At 51.7% G+C, this 19,604-nt stretch overlaps 1 protein-coding gene across 1 annotated transcript in view; it reads right to left on the reverse strand.

The window, feature by feature from the left end:
• SHLD2 (shieldin complex subunit 2) overlaps positions 1–19,482 on the reverse strand; it is a 68,558-nt gene extending 49,076 nt beyond the window's left edge. The window contains exon 1 of the mRNA XM_054983348.1: positions 19,403–19,482. The gene's annotated coding sequence lies outside the window, so the exon portion shown is untranslated. The remainder of the gene's footprint in view (positions 1–19,402) is intronic.
• Positions 19,483–19,604: the final 122 nt, after the last annotated feature.

Below are 19,604 nucleotides of genomic sequence, written 5' to 3' on the forward strand. Positions count from 1 at the left end.
GCTGCGTTTAAACAACCGAATTGTTTTCCCACTTTGGGAAAACCTGAATCAGGAAACCCGATTTTTTTTCGGGTGCACACTTCTAGATTAGACCTTTCTAGATTAGACCTCTGTCATGGGGATCAGAGTCCACAGCCAGCAGCTGAGCCAGAGACACGAACACCCTCCAGCTGCAACACCATCGGAGAAGCTCAGCCACTGGTTGACCACAGTCCTCAGCCAGCAGCCGAGCCAGAGGCACCAACATTCTCCTGCTCCTACACCACCGGTGAAGCTCAGCCACCAGTTGACCACAGTCCTCAGCCAGCAGCGGAGCCAGAGGCACCGACTCCCTCCAGCTCCAACACCACTGGTGAATCGCAGCCAACAATGTTCAAACCTCGAGCCTCACCCAGAGAGCACCACAGACAAAAGCAACACATGGAGCTGCAGGAGAGGCAGCAAAGTGCATGCCTCCTGGCCAGATGCCAGCTGCTTGTTGAGAGTGATGAGGAGTGACCACAGGATAGCTCCTAAGCAGCTGGCTGCAAGCCCAGCCTGTCTATAAAACCCAGCCACAGAAAATCAGGAGGCATGGAAGCAACATGTCGGAATCCTGTTCCTGCTGCAACCGCTCTGCTGAACCTTGCCTTGCTCTGTGACCTCTGGACCGCGCCTTGACTCTGTTTCTGTGTAGCCCTTGAACTGACAGTAATCCATCTACGGACCTACGGACTTGGCTTTTGGACTTTGGACTCACCCTTGGCTTTGGACCGGACTTAGACTACTCTGCTTGGGCTGGCCCAGCCCACGACAACCTCGTTTGGAGTACTGTGTTCAGTTTGTGGCACCATAGCTTAAGAAAGATGTTGACAAGGCGAAGCATGTCCAAAGGACAGCACTAGTCCTATCATTAGTGGATGATCTCCGCCTGACAACAGAGAAAGGCCATGCCACAGAAGTGAGTATCAAAGGACGTGCCTTAGACTGGCTTCAATCATTTCTCATGGAACAGACTCAAAAGGTTGCCATTGGAGATCAGCTATCTCCAGAATGGGAGCTATCTTGTGGGGTTCCTCAGGGGGCAATTGTATCTCCCATGTTATTCATACAGTTTGATCTATATAAGTAAACAGAGTTGCAAGAAATTGCGCCCATCAATCTGCATTCTCTTGTTACTTCTATAGAACTATTTAAATTTTAAAGGTAAAGGTAGGCCTCTGTGCAAGCACCAAGTCATTACAGACCCATGGGGGAACATCGCATCATGACGTTTTCTTGGCAGACTTTTTACAGGGTAGTTTGCCATTGCCTTCCCCAGACATCTACACTTTACCCCCAGGAAACTAGGTACTTATTTTACCAACCTTGGAAGGATGGAAGGCTGAGTCAATCTTGAGCCGGCTATCTGAACCCGCCAGGATCGAACTCAGGTCGTGAGCAGAGCTTGGGCTGCAGTACTGCAGCTTACCACTCTCCGCCACAGGGCTCTTGATTTTGTCGTAGGCCAGCCTTGGCTGGGCTCTCTACCTGCCGGCGATTCCTCCTCAGAGGATGAGGGGCTGGAAGAGCCAGCGGAGCCAGCAGAAAACCCTCCTGCAGTCCCTGAGGAGCCATCCAGCGACCAGGGCCCTTGGCGTAATCTAGAGAGGGAGTGAGGTCGTGCAAAGAGGAGGAGGAACCAGAGCCTCGGAGATCCAAGCCTCTCGAGCCAGCAGCAAGGCGGAGGGCTCGAGCGAGGGAGGCTGTTTGGGAACGGCAAAGGAGTGTGTGCCTGCAGGCACAGTGGCGGACGGAGCTGGACGCTGAGGGAGAGGTAGGGCAATCTAGTGGAGAAACACCTGGCCCTCGTCCTCTTACACCGTCCTCCATCTCTCTCTTACACTGTTCTCCATATAAGGAGAACGCTGGGCAGGGCCCAGCGTGGGAGCAACATCGTTAACCACTCCTTGTGCCCAGCAGCTCAGCTCCTGGAAGCTTCACCTCTGCCTCGTACCCTGCCCTCACTTGGATAGACCTCCTGTTTCCTGACTTCGGCTTTGTCCTCGACCACTCCTTGCTTGTCTCCGTGTTTGACTGACGACTTGGCTTTGTCTCCGTGTTTGACTGACGACTCGGCTTTGACTGACGATCTCGTCTTGGCTTTCGGATTCTCGTTTGCTCACTCCACTGATGGACAGACTTTCTGGCTCTCGACCCCAGTGTGTCTTGGACTCTCGCTCACTCTCTCCCTCACCCAGCCCTGCTCATGACAGATTTATATTTTATATTTTAACAGTTTTTAAATACCTTAAACTTCAAATGTATTTTTTATGTCTCTCTACACCTTTTATGCCGGATTTAATAATTTCATTACCTACCAAGGATGTATTGCTATGGTATTGGTCTGACCACAAATAAACATTCATTCACTCATTCCCATGTTATTCAGCCTCTACATAAAACCTTTAGGAGAGCTCATTTGCAGCTATGGAGTTGGATGTCATCAATATGCAAATGACCCCCAACTCTATGTTTTTCTATCCAGTCCCCACAGGATGCAGTTGGAATTTTGGATTGCTGCTTGACAGCTGAGGTGAAATGGCTGAAAATGAACCAACTGAAATTGAACCCAGACAAGAGGGAAGCGATGCTTGTTGGGCAGAGCTCCTGAAGGACATTATACTCCACACTTTCAATGCAGTTCATTTGACCCCTGCAAATGTGTTTAAGAGCCCTGGGGTTATACTGGATCCAGCACTACTACTAGAAAAACAAGTTAAGGCAGCTGCAAAAAATGCTTTCTACAACCTCACTCTAGCTTGGAAGATGGCTTCTTACCTCAACATGGCCAACCTGGCCACCTCAATCTACGCTATGGTAACACCAAGACTTAACTACTATACTGCACTATACATGTCTCCCATCTAAGCTAACTAGAAGGCTCTAATTGGTACAAAACGCTGCAGCGCAACTGTTACCCGTTTTTACCTTTTTTAAAACAGCACTGCAAGGTTGCAATGATGGTTCATTTAAAAAAAAACCTTGCAAGTTTCCTCAGTGAATCAGTTGACAAAACTGACAAGTCCTCAGCTGATCAACCGAGGAAACAGAAAACCCACAGGAGAAACAGGACACTTTTCCTAGTGCAGGAAAAAGTAAACAGAGACCACTTTGGTTCGACACCCTCGAGTGTGGAATTTCGGAGGCCCAAAGCAGATCCCATCCTCATGGACCGAATAGCCAGAAAACCTGGTATAGGCATGCATGTGGAAAGCACCTGAGACTTACTAGGAACTTAGGCAGATCATGAAAGGGAGGGCCAGTGCCTTTTCTCATATTCCCTAGGGAATGCCGAGTGCCACTTTCGGGTCATGAAGGAATTTTCCTCCAGGACAAATTGGCCAGGGATCCTGGAGGTTTTGTGCCTTCCTTTGGGCACAGAGCAGCGACTACTGGGGTAGCGGGGAGGGAGAGGTAGCTGTGTTCTTGCATTATGCAGGAGGTTGGACTAGATGACTCTTGGAGTTCTATCCAGCTCTATGTTACTATGTTTTATTTTATATATTTTGGTTTCAATCAAAACAAAAGATTTCTTTCCAAGTGGGAAAGTGGCATAGTGAAGCTAGGAATATTGTGTTCTTACTTGTATTATTAATAATCTCCATTTTAATCTTCTACACATTTGGACTTCGCACAGGAAGTGTCACAAAGCATACCTCTCATATTTCATCTCTCTCTGGTATATCCCTCTGGGCCCCATTTAAAAGTCTGTTCTTCTATATGCGTGTTAATTTCTCTGCCCCCTATGTACATCAAGCACCTTATGAAGTGGGTCTAGATCATGAAAACGGTCTGGCGCCAACCAGGTGGAACTCTGTCTATTGAAACTCGAGCCCAGCGAGGTCTACTATCCTTCCACTGGGCCTGTAAGACAAAGATGTTCTGCCAGGCATATGGTTGAGGTTGGGGTGTGGATGGGCTCCTTTGCCAGTCTTCAGTTGAGGGGGAGGGTAGAAACCCCCCTCGTCCCAGTTTTTCCCCACTGACATGCTTTCTATTTGTCTGCTGGTCCCCATCTCGTAGAATGTATTAACAGAGCTGAGTGATTTGGGTTGCTGCCTGAATTTTATGTTGTTAATGTGATTTTATTGTTGAATGTATTTATATGATGCGATCCACTTTGATCTCACTTGTGGGGAGAGTGGACTATAAATCCAATAAATAACTAAAATAAAATAAAGGCATAATTAAGGCTTAAATGAAAAATCACTTGTTTGTTTGCTAGTTGCAGGATGACCAGATAGCATAATCATCGTCCCCGCGCAGTCCTTCCCCAGACTCTGTGCTCTTTATCCCCCCCCCCCCCGAGTGTCCTCAGCTTACCTTCTGAGTTGAGATAGGAAGCCGGTCATGGAAAATATAGCTTTTCTATCATGGCCTGCTTTAGAATGCCTTCCTCCTTATGAAAAAATTTCAGTTACCTTTCATTGAGGGGTTTCATTTTCCCCCTTTTTCTGTTTTTTAGTAATTTTATTATTATTTATTATTTTTTAGGGTTAAGTGCCTTGAGAACTTTATAGGGTTAAGTACCTTGAGAACTCAGAGGGAAAGTGGTATCTAAATATATAAATATAATAAAACAAATAAATATTATAATATAACAAATAAAACAAATCATTGTATTGTCGAAGGCTTTCACGGCCGGAGAATGATGGTTGTTGTGGATTTTCCGGGCTGTATAACTGTGGTCTTGGCATTGTTGTTCCTGACATTTTGCCAGCAGCTGCGACTGGCATCTTCAGAGGTGTAGCACCATATATATTTTGGTGCTACACCTCTGAAGATGCCAGTCACAGCTGCTGGCGAAACGTCAGGAACTACAATGCCAAGACCACGGCTATACAGCCCGGAAAATCCACAACAACCAAAACAAATCATTTCTTCTATCTAAATATTTCTTCCATTTGCAACTACCCAAACTAACATTTATCCAGTTGAATATTTCCTTGATTATATTTTCAATCTTGGTCCTCAGTATAAGGATAAACTAGAAACTTGCACAATGCCAATTGGGAGGAAGAGATTTTACATGTTCTAGAAATCTGTGATCTGGAACGCATGGGTCTACCAATGTTAGTACAGTCAGGTGCTGTTTACAGTTATAAAGCGTCAAGTGCCCCCTACTGAAGAATGACTAATTTGAAATGCTAATGCCGGGTTAACTGAAATTACATAAAGCAATGCATTTCTGTTTTGATTACTCAAAGCACTCTCCATTCACAGGATGTCAAGTGTGATAGATCTGTGTCACGATTACATTTTCTGTTAGAAACAATTAGTAGATTGGGTTTGTTGAGCTATTAAGGTCAACCCAAACACCTGATTTTGAATCATGGAAGTCTACCTCAGAGGGGCCAGGATCAGGTGGCTTCAGGCAGTAGACAAGGCACATTGTGAAGTGGGAGTGCATCGAGCTATTTGGTTCCATAATTTTGCCACTGGAGGTGGGGGTGCCATTTGGATTTTCTGTCACAAGTTAGAGAAGACAAACTTAGGAGCCTTTTGCATATTTGCCCTTCTCTTGAGAGATGCGGCTTCGCTCTCTTGCTTGGACCCCTGACTCTGTTTCGCAGGCATCTTAGTAGATACTGTCAGGGCTTGCCGCCGCTGCCGCTGGGCGTGGCACTGGGCGGTCTGCTCCTGACGTCACAGGGGGGCCAGGGATTCTGCAGGACCCTGCTCTGTGGAAGGAGGGGCGGTATACCTCACCCAGACTCCCTCTCAGTCCACTCGCTGGCCTGCTCAACCTGGCCTGCTTACCCTCTGCGTCCTCCTTCATCTCCTCCTTCCAGAACTCTCCTCCAAACCTCCACCCTTGCATCTTACTGCTCTCACTCCACATCATCACTCCTCACTCACACCCACCACCACAGGGCTCTTCCCAGCCAGCTTTTATAGGGCTTCCTTCTACTGCCCCACCCCTCTTCCAGCCTGGCCTTGGGCTGCACCAAGCAGTTGCAGCTGGGGTAGCTGATCTGGCCCCACTGACCAGCACCAGCTGTGCCTTGTTCTCTGGCTGCCCAGCCTCCCTGCCTTGGCTGATTGCTGAAGGCATGTCCAGCTGCAGTCCCCTGGCTAGCAGCCCAGCCTCCCTGGCAGAGCTGATGGCTGAAGGTGGGTCCAGCTGCGGCTCCTTGGCTGGTTGCCCAGGGCTTCCTGCAGAGTGCCTCCAATAGCCCCACCTGGAGTGGCTTGGCTTTTGGCAACTCCTGGGCCAGGCTACTATTTTCTAGCTGGGGCATGGCTTTGGGTTGTTGGGGCTGCTGCTGCTTCTCCTCCTCAGGTAAGGTCTTTGGGTGGGTGACTGCTGGGCTCCCAATCCCTCTGCCCTTGCCCCCTTCCGCCTTGCCTAGCCCCCTTTCCCTCCCTAGGGGAGTGGGACTCGCTGGCCTCTCTCTGTCTCCCCCTGCCTCCTGAGGCCCTGGGCTTTTGCTCCTTGCCCCTGGCACCGGCAGGTTCTGGCTCCATTTGCCTGTGGGAGGGGTTGACCTGCTGTCCCCCAGCTGCCCCCTCTGCCTGCCAGTCAGACCGGTTGACCTGCTGTCAGCTGGCTGACCAGTTGACCTGCTGTCTGCTGGCTGCCCCCTCTGTTTGCCCATCAGCCCGGCTGACCTGCTGTTCCCTCCTACCAAGTCTGGGGGCTGGGACCCAGACCCCGGACACACACCCCCGCTTAGCTTTGAGTTGTGGGGGTCAGGGTCAGACTCAAACATGCGGGACATGAAGTCCGCATCCACATGCTGCGCCCCCTTGCGGTACTTGATGGTGAACCGGAAGGGGAGGAGGGAGAGGTACCACCGCAGCACACGGGGGTTGTGTGCCTTCATGTGGTGGAGCCACTGCAGGGGCGCATGGTCCGTTAGTAGGACAAAGGGATTATTGGCCAGGTAGTATTGCAGGGCCCCCACTGCCCACTTGACCGCTAGGGCCTCCCGCTCCACTGTTGCATAGCGCCTCTCTGCGGGCTGCAGCTTCCGACTCAGGAAGAGGATGGGGACGTCGGTTCCGTCACGTTCCTGAGTCAGGACTGCCCCAAGGCCGGTGTCAGAAGCGTCTGTGGCCAGCGTAAAGGGTCGGTCAAAGTCCGGGTTCCACAGGGCTGTGGTATTAGAGAGGGCTGACCGCAGGTCCTTGAAAGCTGCTTCTAGTGCTGGGGTCCACCGGACTTGGTTGGGCAGCCCCTTCTTTAAGCAGTCTGTCAGGGGGGCGGCTCGGGAGGCAAAGTGGGGGATGAACCGCCCGTAATACCCCAGTAGTCCCAGGAAACGTCGGACCTGCTTCTTGGTCCGGGGCTGGGGGGCATCAGCTATTGAGGCCACCTTGTCTGGTGGTGGGCGAACTCGGCCTCCCCCGACCACAAAGCCCAGGTACTGGAGTTCCTGGAACCCCAGGTGGCTCTTCTTTGGGTTAGCCCGTAGTCCGGCTCGCTGGAGGGCCCTCATGACAGCTTCCAAGTGTTGGAGGTGGGTGGGCCAGTCCGGGCTGAAGATGATGATGTCATCTATGTACGCCATTGCATACGCCCGGCACTCTCCCAGCACTTGGTCCACCAGCCGCTGAAACGTGGCAGCTGCCCCGTGTAGACCAAACGGCATCTTCTTGAACTGGAAGAGGCCTCGTGGGGTGGCAAAGGCTGTCTTCTCCCGGTCCGCTGGCCGCACGGGCACTTGCCAGTAGCCCTTCGTCAAGTCTAGGGCCGACAGGTAGCGGGCGGACCCTAGGTGGTCTACCAACACATCTGCTCGGGGCATGGGGTATGCATCGAACTGGGCCACCTTATTCAGTTCGCGATAGTCGATGCAGAATCGGGTGGTCCCATCCGGCTTGGGCACCAAGACTATCGGGCTCCTCCAAGCGCTTCGCGAGGGCTCGATTACCCCAAGCCTGAGCATCTCGTCGGTCTCCTTCTCCACTGCCTCCCACCGCTTCCTGGGGATGGGGCGCCAGGTAGCCCGGGCTGTCTGCCCCGGGTCCATTGGAATGGCATGTTGGATCAGGCTCGTGCTGCCCGGCCTGCGGGAGAAGACCCCGGGAATCCGAGCCCAGAGGTCTTGTAGCTGGGCCCTCTGAGCTGGGTTGAGCTGAGGGTCCACCTTGGGCTCCTCAAACTCCGGGGCATCAGTGGTCCAAGGCAGCACACTGTCAGGGAGCTCTAGCGGGTCCTCAGCCACGCCGCACTCCTCTTTTGGGCGCTCGTGCCACTGCTTTAGGAGGTTTACATGCAGGGTCTTCCGCCGACGCCGGCCGACCCCACACTGGACTTCGTAGGTGGTGGGGCCCAGCACCCTTCGAATCTGGTAGGGACCCCTCCATGGGTCCCCTTCCTCTCTTGGGAACACCGAGTGGTGCACGAGGACCTTCTCTCCGGCCTGGAAAGTCCTCATCCGCGCACCCCGGTCATAGGCGGCCTTTTGCTTTGACTGGGTGCGAGTCAGTCTGCGATTTGCCTCCGCTTGGGACTGTTGCACCCGGTCACGGAGCCGGCTCACGTACTCCTGTATGGGGGGCGTGGGGCTGCTGGCCCGGGGCCCCCAGCGTTCCGTCAGCCGGGAGAGCATCCCCCTTGGCTTGCGCCCATATAGCAGCTCGAATGGGCTGAAGCCAGTGGAGGCCTGCGTGGTCTCCCGGAGGGCGAACATGAGCGGGTCGATGTACAAGTCCCACTGGTGAGGCTTGTCCCGCGTCATCTTCTTCAGAGCCTCCTTGACGGTCTGGTTCAGCCGCTCTGCCAACCCGTCTGTTTGAGGGTGGTACGCCGAGGTGAACACCTGCCGGATCCCCAAATTCCGGCAGAGCTGACGCATGGCTGTGGCACGGAACGGGCCCCCCCGATCCGTCAAAATTTCATCTGGCAGCCCCACCATCGCGAAAAACTTGGACAGGGCCCGTACCATCCCCGGGGTCTGCATGGTCTTCAGCGGGATGACCTCGGGGAACCGCGTGGCATAGTCCACAATCACCAGGGCAAAGCGATGGCCCCGGGGTGTGCGTGGCAGCGGTCCGATGAAGTCCATTGCGATGCGTTGGAAGGGCGTCTCCATGACGGGCAGCGGGGAGAGGGGGGCCTTCGGCGGGCGGCGGGCTGCCACCCGCTGGCAGGTGGGACACGAGCGGCAGTGGGCCTTCACGTCTGCATTCACGGAGGGCCAGAAGAATTGCTCAAGAACCTTCCTCAGGGTCTTGTGGTGCCCGAGGTGCCCGGCCCAAGCATGCTCATGGGCCGTGCGGAGGACTTCCGCCCGATAGGCTGCTGGCACAAGTAGTTGGCGGACCTCCCCCTGGCCATTTGGGGCACGAGCTATGCGAACCCAGACCCCTCCTTGCTTCTCGATGCGAGGGAGCCGTTGGGACCTCCGTTCATCCCGCACTTGCTCCTCCTCACGAGCGGCTGTCTCTCGCAAGCGCTGCAAGGACTCATCTGCCCCTTGGGCATCACGGAATGGGCGGTCTGCAAGGGTTCCAGCTGGGCCTCCAGCCCGTGGTTCTGCCCCTGGCCTGGTGGAGGGACCCTCTCCCGGGTCGTTGGCCTCCTCCACTTGCAGAGCGGTGGCAACTTGTGGGTCTGTCACTTCCCCTGCCGCCTTCAGCCGAGACCCGGCAGTCCCTGGGGTGTCTCTTCCCAATTTCTTCGCTGCCTGCTGGAGGAGCCTGAAGAACCCTGGGGCATCTCTTCCCAGCAGTATTGGTACGGGTAGGTGAGCTAACTGGGCAACTTCCATTTGGTGGCGGACCCCTAGGTACTCTATCGTGATTAGGGCCGTAGGGTACGGCTGGGTGCGGCCCATCACATCCGTCACTGGGATCCAGCGGTACACTGGGGTGGCAGCTGGGAGGAGCTGGGGCCGAATTGCTGAGACTGCACTCCCAGAGTCCAACAGGGCTTGTAGGATCAGCCGGCCTATCTTCACAGTGGCACATAGACTCTGCACCTGCTTGCCAGGCGGTGGGTTATTTTCCCAAACGAGGGCGCAAACCCTTGGCAAGGCCTCAGTGAGCACGCCGGCTTGCCTCTGCAGCTCCGCTGTCTGTGCTAGTTCTACTGGAGCGGCTGGGTAGGCTGCCTCCAGCTTTCCCCACATCCTATCCTGGCGTTCCTCCAGCCACGGTCCAAGCTCCGCTGGGGCGGCGGCCTTGGGAGGCCGCCCCTTGACTGGTGCCTGCGTTGGAACGTCTCTCCCCGTACGGGCCACCAACTTGTCAGGGCTTGCCGCCGCTGCCGCTGGGCGTGGCACTGGGCGGTCTGCTCCTGACGTCACAGGGGGGCCAGGGATTCTGCAGGACCCTGCTCTGTGGAAGGAGGGGCGGTATACCTCACCCAGACTCCCTCTCAGTCCACTCGCTGGCCTGCTCAACCTGGCCTGCTTACCCTCTGCGTCCTCCTTCATCTCCTCCTTCCAGAACTCTCCTCCAAACCTCCACCCTTGCATCTTACTGCTCTCACTCCACATCATCACTCCTCACTCACACCCACCACCACAAGGCTCTTCCCAGCCAGCTTTTATAGGGCTTCCTTCTACTGCCCCACCCCTCTTCCAGCCTGGCCTTGGGCTGCACCAAGCAGTTGCAGCTGGGGTAGCTGATCTGGCCCCACTGACCAGCACCAGCTGTGCCTTGTTCTCTGGCTGCCCAGCCTCCCTGCCTTGGCTGATTGCTGAAGGCATGTCCAGCTGCAGTCCCCTGGCTAGCAGCCCAGCCTCCCTGGCAGAGCTGATGGCTGAAGGTGGGTCCAGCTGCGGCTCCTTGGCTGGTTGCCCAGGGCTTCCTGCAGAGTGCCTCCAATAGCCCCACCTGGAGTGGCTTGGCTTTTGGCAACTCCTGGGCCAGGCTACTATTTTCTAGCTGGGGCATGGCTTTGGGTTGTTGGGGCTGCTGCTGCTTCTCCTCCTCAGGTAAGGTCTTTGGGTGGGTGACTGCTGGGCTCCCAATCCCTCTGCCCTTGCCCCCTTCCGCCTTGCCTAGCCCCCTTTCCCTCCCTAGGGGAGTGGGACTCGCTGGCCTCTCTCTGTCTCCCCCTGCCTCCTGAGGCCCTGGGCTTTTGCTCCTTGCCCCTGGCACCGGCAGGTTCTGGCTCCATTTGCCTGTGGGAGGGGTTGACCTGCTGTCCCCCAGCTGCCCCCTCTGCCTGCCAGTCAGACCGGTTGACCTGCTGTCAGCTGGCTGACCAGTTGACCTGCTGTCTGCTGGCTGCCCCCTCTGTTTGCCCATCAGCCCGGCTGACCTGCTGTTCCCTCCTACCAAGTCTGGGGGCTGGGACCCAGACCCCGGACAGATACTTCTTGCCCAATTCACAAACATTTCAATCCCATTTATATTGGTTGACAGAAAGAATGATGCATGGGGGATCCTGCCTCAGGAGAGCAAGGTTATCAGTTGTTGCACTTTGACTTCATTCCAAGAACAATGACAAATTAGCACTGCATTCCCATAAACTTAACCCAGCTAGTTACAGCCTAGGTATCCACGAATGGACCGCTCCCATCATTCTTAAACATGTGCCTTGAGGTGGTTTCCACAGACGGATGGATTACAATTAATCTTCAAAACTCTTTGTGTTGTCAGGTAAAAAGGCCACCTCACGTTACTCTACTAATAACAGAACACACAGAATCAGGCCCCCTTTCGCTGTGCTGGCAAAAAAGGAGGAGAAAAGCAAGAAGAGGTCGGGCAGGAGAAATGATCAGGTACACACCTTGAAGTCAGAATGTGTTTATCTTAACAACGGAAGTGCTGGACGCAGCCGCCCACAGGCTTCTTAGAAGCAGGTCTATTCATGAAAATAGGGTGATTCTCTACATGCTGTATATTTGAACACACCATGTTTGAATACCTCATCAAGCAAACTCATTGTATTTACTTAATACCTGGTGTTTCATCTCTGGAAGTATTCTGTCCTACTTTTTACCAGGATTGAAGATACAATTCTGGCAGGCCCAACTGGGCTAACTAGATGTATTCACACTGAGAGCCTACTTTCAGGACAGTGGCAGCTACAGGGAGAAAAGAACCACCTGCAGAAATGCTGAAACTGCCTCTTAAACCAAAGCATGCATGATGTCACAGAGCAGGAAGGCGTCAACACAAACCGCGTGCAGCGTGGACATTACAAAAGTTTTAAAATGTCGACATCAAAAGCAAGTCAAGCACGGTGGCAGAGAAGAATACCATGATGCTGAGCACAGTGCCGGAGAAGAATGCACTTTCTGAGCCAAGCGAACTTCTCACGGAATTTGATCCACTCATCTTCTGTTTTCGTGAGGGCTCTCCTTGACTGGCACCACCTCCCAGCTGTCCTGCTGGGTCACCCCCGGGATTTCCCCAGGCCTCAGAATGGAGGGTCGAGTGCCGGGTTAGCAGCACGCCTCTACGTCGCCTCCCTGGGGTGTTAGTCTCTCAGCACCCAGGCCGGCCACCCTGCTCTCCATGCCAGCCTGATTCTGGAACTCCCTTTTTATCCCCTCTGGGCCTCACCGCCAGGGCTCATGCTGTGATGTGGGCCAACGGCTGGAGCACCTCCTAACTCCGGCGAAAGCCCACCGCTGCTGAGCCCCGTAAGGGATTTTGCCTGCTGGCAGCAGTGCTGCTGCCCCAGCATCTCCTTGGCCCCTCCTCTTGTGTGCTGGAGTTTTCTGGGCCAACACAGTTGCTGGGGAGGGGTCCCAGTTCCTCCCAGCTACCCCCTCTGCACAGCCGGCCTGACTCTGGCTGGGTGTGGGAGACCCAAGTTCAAATCACCACTGTGCTGTGGAAGCTCAGTGGGTGACTTTGACCCAGTCACACACGCGTCGCTGCCCTAAGGAACCTCGCAGGGTTGTCATGAGGATAAGATGGAGGCAAGGAGAATGACACCAGCTGCTTCGGGTCCCCACTGTGGAGAAAGGTAGTATATAAATGAAGTAAGTTAATAAATATAGATTAAAAGGTAGGTTGTTAAGTGGGCTTGAAGGAGAGACGGGCGTAGGGAAAAGTGAGCATATGGGGGCTGCCAGGAGGAGGGAGGGAGGAAAAAGTGTGGGGAAGGGGGTACAGGGAAAAGTGAAACCCCACCCCCACCCCCACAAGTCCTTGCAGGTTCCCCACCATGCAACGGGGCCCAGTTCAGCTGGCACCACACCCCTGGGCCATAGGGGAGAGGCTGGTGGGGGGGGGTGAAAGCAGAGGGACAGACAAAGGCGGGTGGGAAGGAGAAAAGGAACCAGGAAAGGGAGAGGGGGCTATGGGGGCAGGGAAGGAAAAGAGGGCAGGAGGTAGGAGGGGGACATGAGATGCTGGTCCCCACTTGTCTTATCTAATGCTGGCCACAAGAGGCATTGCAGAACCCTGTAAAAAGCAAGGGAGAGCTATGGGAACCCTAGGTCAGCGATGGCGAACCTATGGCATGCGTGCCACAGCCGGCAAGCAGAGCCCTCTCTTTGGGCACACGAGCCAGGGCTCATTTGGAGGCGTGGGTTTTGGCCCCGCTCATGTGATTCCTTTTCCCAGGGCTCATTTGGAGCCGGGACACACAGGAACGGCGTTCCAGTAGAGCTGAAGAGAGGTCATGTGGTTTTTGGCCCCGCCCACGCGATCCCTTTTTCTCCGAGCGCAAGCCGAGTGGTGCTGGGCTTCAAAGGAACAGTAAGCTGCTTGAATTCCTTCTGCTCTGCTCCTTTACTTTCATTTGTGACGGGGGGGGGGGAAGCTCTTTTAAGACAAAATATGTTAATTAGTTCGGACAACTGTATGAGTTGTTGTTTCTAAACTAAAACCTCAGTATTCAGGTTTAATTGCAGTGTTGGCACTTTGAAACAAATAAGTTGGTTTTGTGTTGCAGTTTGGGCACTCGGGCTCAAGAAGGTTCGCCGTCACTGCCCTAGGTATTTGTATGTGTTTTTCTTCTTTTGCAAAGTGCATCTTCCACTTTCTCCCAGTTTGAGGTAATGTAAAGAGGAGCTGGATTTAAGGTCCATAGTTAAAGGTTTAACAAAAGGTTTTAGGTTAAAGTAAACAGCACGTCATTACAGGGTGGTTCAAAATGAAGTAGATGAACGACATCATGTAGAGTGGGTATAGATATGTTCGCAGGGAATGTACTACACTGTCACCTCTAACAAAGAGGAACACTGCTTGTACCACTGCAACTGGAGTCAACCTAGGAGACAGGCCTGGTCACTGTTTTTTTTAAAAAGGTACTGCAGAGCTGGAGCAACACAGATAATTAAGGGGTTGAAACAACGTTCCAAAGAGGAAAAGCCAAAGACTCTTCAGTTGGGGCGGGGGAGCTAATGGGGCGGGGGCTCACAGAGGGGTTTTTAAAATTAAGCAGAGTGTGGAGAAAGTTGGACAGAGAGAGCTTGTGGGAGCTCAGTGAAGTTGATGGAGCAATTGATTCAGGATGGATGAAAGGAAATGCTTCTTCAACTCAATGAGTAATTAAACTGTGAAATCCATTGCTAGAGGACACAGCGATGGCCACAAGCATAGATAGCTTTAAAAGGGGACAGACAGGTTAATGGAGGGCAGTGGCTGGCTACTAACCATGGCAACTGAAGGGAACTTCCACTAGCCACACTAAACCTCTGAATGCCAGTGCTAGGAGGCAACATAGGGGAAAGGCCTCTGTGCCCTTTCTCTTGGCCCTCCAGGGCACCTGCCTGGTGGACCACTGAGCTGCTCCAGCAAGGCTCCTCTTCTGTTCTTAAGATCAAGCAGTTAAACATTTCAAAAGCATTGTTTTCACTAGAAACAAAAAGAACCTAATTACTTGCATGCTTATCAGACTGTTAAAGGGACATAAAAGTTCCCTGTTTATATAAACAGTGTTGTAGATTGTTAAAACTGGGAAGGAAACCAGTTTGCAGCCACCAATACTGGGCTCTCGTGATACTTCTGGATAAAGTGCCACCATCCTCCAAAATATTTTGGAGTCAGTTAAGATTTTAGTTCTGCTTAAGTTTCAAAGTGAAAAAAAAATAAATTTCATAGCCTTTTCTCAAAAGGGATCATTTAAAGCTCTTAAATGAAACTGGGAGGAAATGTAAGATGGTGTTCTGCTGAAAATACACTTTATCAGATCATTGAGTTTCATATAAATGTCTTTGAATGCTTGGAAAGTATTTATTTAAATAAGTAAAACAAACGCGCAGTTAAGATCGTTACCTACATTTTGTTCACTTGATATGCCACTCCAATTCATCACAGTGACCTACTGGTCACATCTCATGGCAACAGATGGGATGCTTTCTATTGATGTGCATGGTCTTATATAAGCAGTCTTCTTTTCAGGCTCCCTTACAAACTTCTTAAAAATATGGTTGTTGTGGGTTTTCCAGGCTGTATTGCCGTGGTCTTGGCATTGTAGTTCCTGACGTTTCACCAGCAGCTGTGACTGGCATCTTCAGAGGTATAGCACCGAAAGACAGGGATCTCTCCGTGTCAAACTGACAATGAGTGTCAAACTGACACTGAGAGATCCCTGTCTTTTGGTGCTACACCTCTGAAGATGCCAGTCACAGCTGCTGGCGAAACGTCAGGAACTACAATGCCAAGACCACGGCAATACAGCCCGGAAAACCCACAACAACCATCGTTCTCCAGCCGTGAAAGCTTTCGACAATATATTCTTAAAAATAGTTAGTTAAAAGCAGTCTAGCCTGGCACAGAAAGTGAACATGCCTAACAGTGAAAGTGAAGTAGCTTAACAGTCAGTTAGGCTACTTTCTCACATTGCAAAAGAAATTACCATGAAGGACGTACTTTGTGGGAGCAGATTTGTGTTGTTAAGGTCACAGCAATCAGCAACACATTTTGCATTTCCTAATATAGATAAAACAAATTGTGTTCTATAAACTGGCATTAAGAAGAGCACTCTGAGTGCATATTTCATTTAGCGCAAGTCATCGCATTTTTGGAAGTATTCAGCTTTCCAACTGTTTGGAGAGTACAGGTTTTTTCCACGTTCCCCTCCATCACTACAGTGCCCTCTGGCATTTCTCTGCCCCTCAGTGGACATTTCTCTGCCCCTCCGTGGAGCTGCTTATGGGGAACAGGAAGCAGGAGCCATTTCAGCCACTTGTCCTTCCTCATTCCAGCTCCTCTGCAACCCATGTGATTCTTTCATTTTCATCATACAAATTCTGGGACTGACTCCAGGGCTCAGAGAGAGCAATGGAGAGAAATGCAGGAGAACTCTTCCTTCTGCACATTGGGCGGGTAGGATATTGCCCACTATTTTAAAACTTCTTATCTCTTACACATTCTAATTCAAATCAAAATAAACCTGAATACAGTTTCATCTGTACTTCTCAAAAGCAAAGGATGCTAAGAAGCACACCACTGATTCAACATATACATATGCAGTACTAAGCATAAGATTACATCAGTAAACACTATGCTTGTCCCATTGCAGGATGAAATGCATAGGCACGCATATGCCACAACTGTGCATAGTTAGACCTTTGGTGTCTTGGCTACTTCAGCTGCTCCCCGTGCCTCCAATAAAACTTCCCCAGTGCATACACTATCAGTCATGGATTAACATCATTACACTGGCCACGGAGCACTCTCATGCATTCTGACCTCTGTATAAGAGATCCTAGCAGTCCCTCACCCTTAAGTACAATTAAGAAACAAAATCTGCTTAGAACAAGAGATATTATGATATATGTGTTGCAGGGAAATATAAGTGAAATAGAATTAAGCAATAAAAGGGGGTAAGGGTTGGAAAGCTGTTGGAAGTCAATAGGGAGGGGGGAGGAAAAGGGTGGGGAGCAGAGCTAATTAGAAATGAAGGGAACGTATGTATCAAATTCGGAAATTAAAACTCACCAATAAAAATTAAAAAAAGAAAAAGAAACAAAATCCAGCGTGGCAGAGCTATGCCGGCTGGGTCACAAACAGTGAAATCCTAAGATTACTCCAGTCTAAGCACTGTAACTTTGCTCTTCACTCATTTCTCACATACAAGATACAGGGACGAATAAAACCTGCTATAAAACCAGGTGTTACCAAAGGCATACTCATTAAGGTGACACCTGAAATACTTCCTAGAAGATCCTCTGATGAAGCTTTTAAGCCAAATTTGTAGGAAGCTACAGAACCTCAGTAAAAAAATTTCACCTTGCACCTGGTTCCTCTTTTCCTCTGCATACTGGTACAGCCGTTGTTTCTCCAACCCTAACCCGGGATCATCTGAATGCAAAGCAATGGCTCTTCCACCCTCTTTCTATCCTCCCAATTGAAATTACAGGATTTTTGCTAGTTCTTACACAAAAAACAAAATTTTGGCTACTGAGTAAATGGAAATTCCTGTAAAGCAACATTACAGATCTGCTTATCATCAAGAGGTATTACAAGAGTTGTATTAAATAGCTGTAAAGGAGAAGAAACAAACAGAACATCTCTCATTATTCAATTACCATACCAAAGGGAACTGGATCACAGTTTAATCAGAAACATACACGACCCTTACCAAGTTACTACAAAAGATGCATTTTCAGCATGGGAAGACAAAATGAAGGGGGGATTGCATGGGGGGGGGAGGCAGATGGATCCATATTCCATCAGCATACTTAGTGGCAAGAACACTAAGCAGACCGATGCTCTAGTACACAAAGAGAGAAAGAATTCCTGGAGCTTACAGAGCTTAGCAGCTGTCCACACAGCAATCAGCTGTACCATCACAGGAAACAAGATTATTCCCTCATAACAGAGACTCTCCTCTTCAGCCTCAATTGTAAAACGGAAACTATTGCAAACTGTATTCTGACTATTTTGATCTTCCATCCTAACTACAAACATTTGTGTTACGTGTTACAGTTCTTAACAATACTCAGGACAGATATCCTCCCACTCTACACTTTGGAGACATGTTCCTGGGGCAGCTCAGATCTTGGTAAGTGAACCAGTTGATTCTTTGTTCCCATTAAGTTCTAGAGTCACCCCAAGAGCTCAAACTAGAAAGAGAGTGAACAAGCTGAAACTTTATCCAGACAAGACAGAAGTTCTCTTAGTTAGTAGAAAGGCAGACCAGGGACTTGGGATCTCTCCATTCTTGGATGGGGTTATAAACCGTCTGAACAGCCAGGCTCACAGGTTGGAAGTGCAGCTTGACACAGGAGACAAAAAGTCAGGTGGCTTCACTGGTTCAGTGTTTTTGCCCAGCTTTGGCTGGTGCATCAACTGTGCCTATTCCTGGTTCAATCGGATCTAGCCACAGGGATCCATGCTTTAGTTACATCTATTGCAATATGCTCTAGGGGCTACCCTTGAAGAGTAGGAAAAACTTTTTCACGGTCAGAGTAGTTCAAAGGTGGAATCAGCTGCCTAGGGAGGTGGTGAGCTCCCCTTCACTGGCAGTTTTCAAGAAGAGGCTGGATGAATACTTGTCAGAGATGCTTTAGGCTCATCCTGCACTGGGCAGGGGGTTGGACTAGAAGGTCTGTATGGCCCCTTCCAGCTCTGTGATTCTATGAGTGTTCGGAAGCTGTGCCTAGCACAAAATGCTGCAGCGAGACTGCTGGTTGGGGCCAGCTACTGAGACCATGTGACCCCAATATTACAGCAATTACACAGGCTACCAGTCCGCTCTCAAGCCCAATTCAAGGTATAGGTTTTGTCCTTTAAAATCCTACATGGCCTGGGACCGGGGTATCTGAAGGACTGTTTTCTTCCCTATGTTTCTACCCCGGAGATAAGATCACAAAATGATCCCAATGACACGCATCAGATGGGTCCACGAGAGGGCGGGCCCTTTTGTTGGCAGCGCCATAATTACGGAACAAACTCTCAAGGGAGACGCCCCCTCACTCGCGAGCCTTAGAAGGGAGCAAAAGGCAGTTTTATTTGGAACCGCATTTGATTAATTTGCTATATGCGGATAGTTTTAGATTGGGGGTTTCAACTGAGACTTTTAAGCGTGTTTTTATGCCTGCTGTGAGGTGCCAAGAGTGGGCTCTTCGTCTGCAAAGTCTTACCCCCCGGAACAGAGCCGTGCCAGGCTAAGAGCCGTTAGCCGTGTTGCAAAACAGTCAGGAGTCCCTTAAAGACGCATCTGACCACGAGCGCTGCGGTTCTCGAAAGCTCAGGCCACAATAAAGCGGGTTAGCCTTGAAGGGGCTGCTGGGCTCTTACTACTTTGCCAGACTCTCCGCACGCGCCTGCGCGTTTTTACACCGCAACGGACCGAGTGGGCTGCGAGGCCCCCTGAAGGCGACACGCGAACAGAGGGCCGCCCGGTGCCAGGCTGCGTTGAGCTGCGCGGCCCACCTTAACCCGATCGCGGCGCCCGGCCGCGACCGAAGAGACGGAGGGGGGCCCCACACGACCTGGGCCCTGCCGCCCGCCTGGGGGAACGCGGCAGCCCGGCCCAGCCCAGCCCAGCCCTGCCGCCCGCGGCTCGACCTACCCGGGAAGGAGGACCGGCCTGAGACGCTTCAACGGCCGCTCCGCGCGCTTGGACCCCGGGGGCGGGGCAGCGGGGAGGCCGGCATCCAATCAGGAAGCGCCCCGCCTCCCCAGGCGCGTGCGCCCTTGCAGACCGCGGCGCCTGAGGGGGAAGCCGCTGCTCGCGCCCCGCCCAGGTCGGCGCCTGCGCAGTTCGGGAGGGC

This window comes from Eublepharis macularius, chromosome 6 (assembly GCF_028583425.1).
Source record: "Eublepharis macularius isolate TG4126 chromosome 6, MPM_Emac_v1.0, whole genome shotgun sequence".
In the NCBI taxonomy this organism is placed as follows: domain Eukaryota; kingdom Metazoa; phylum Chordata; class Lepidosauria; order Squamata; family Eublepharidae; genus Eublepharis; species Eublepharis macularius.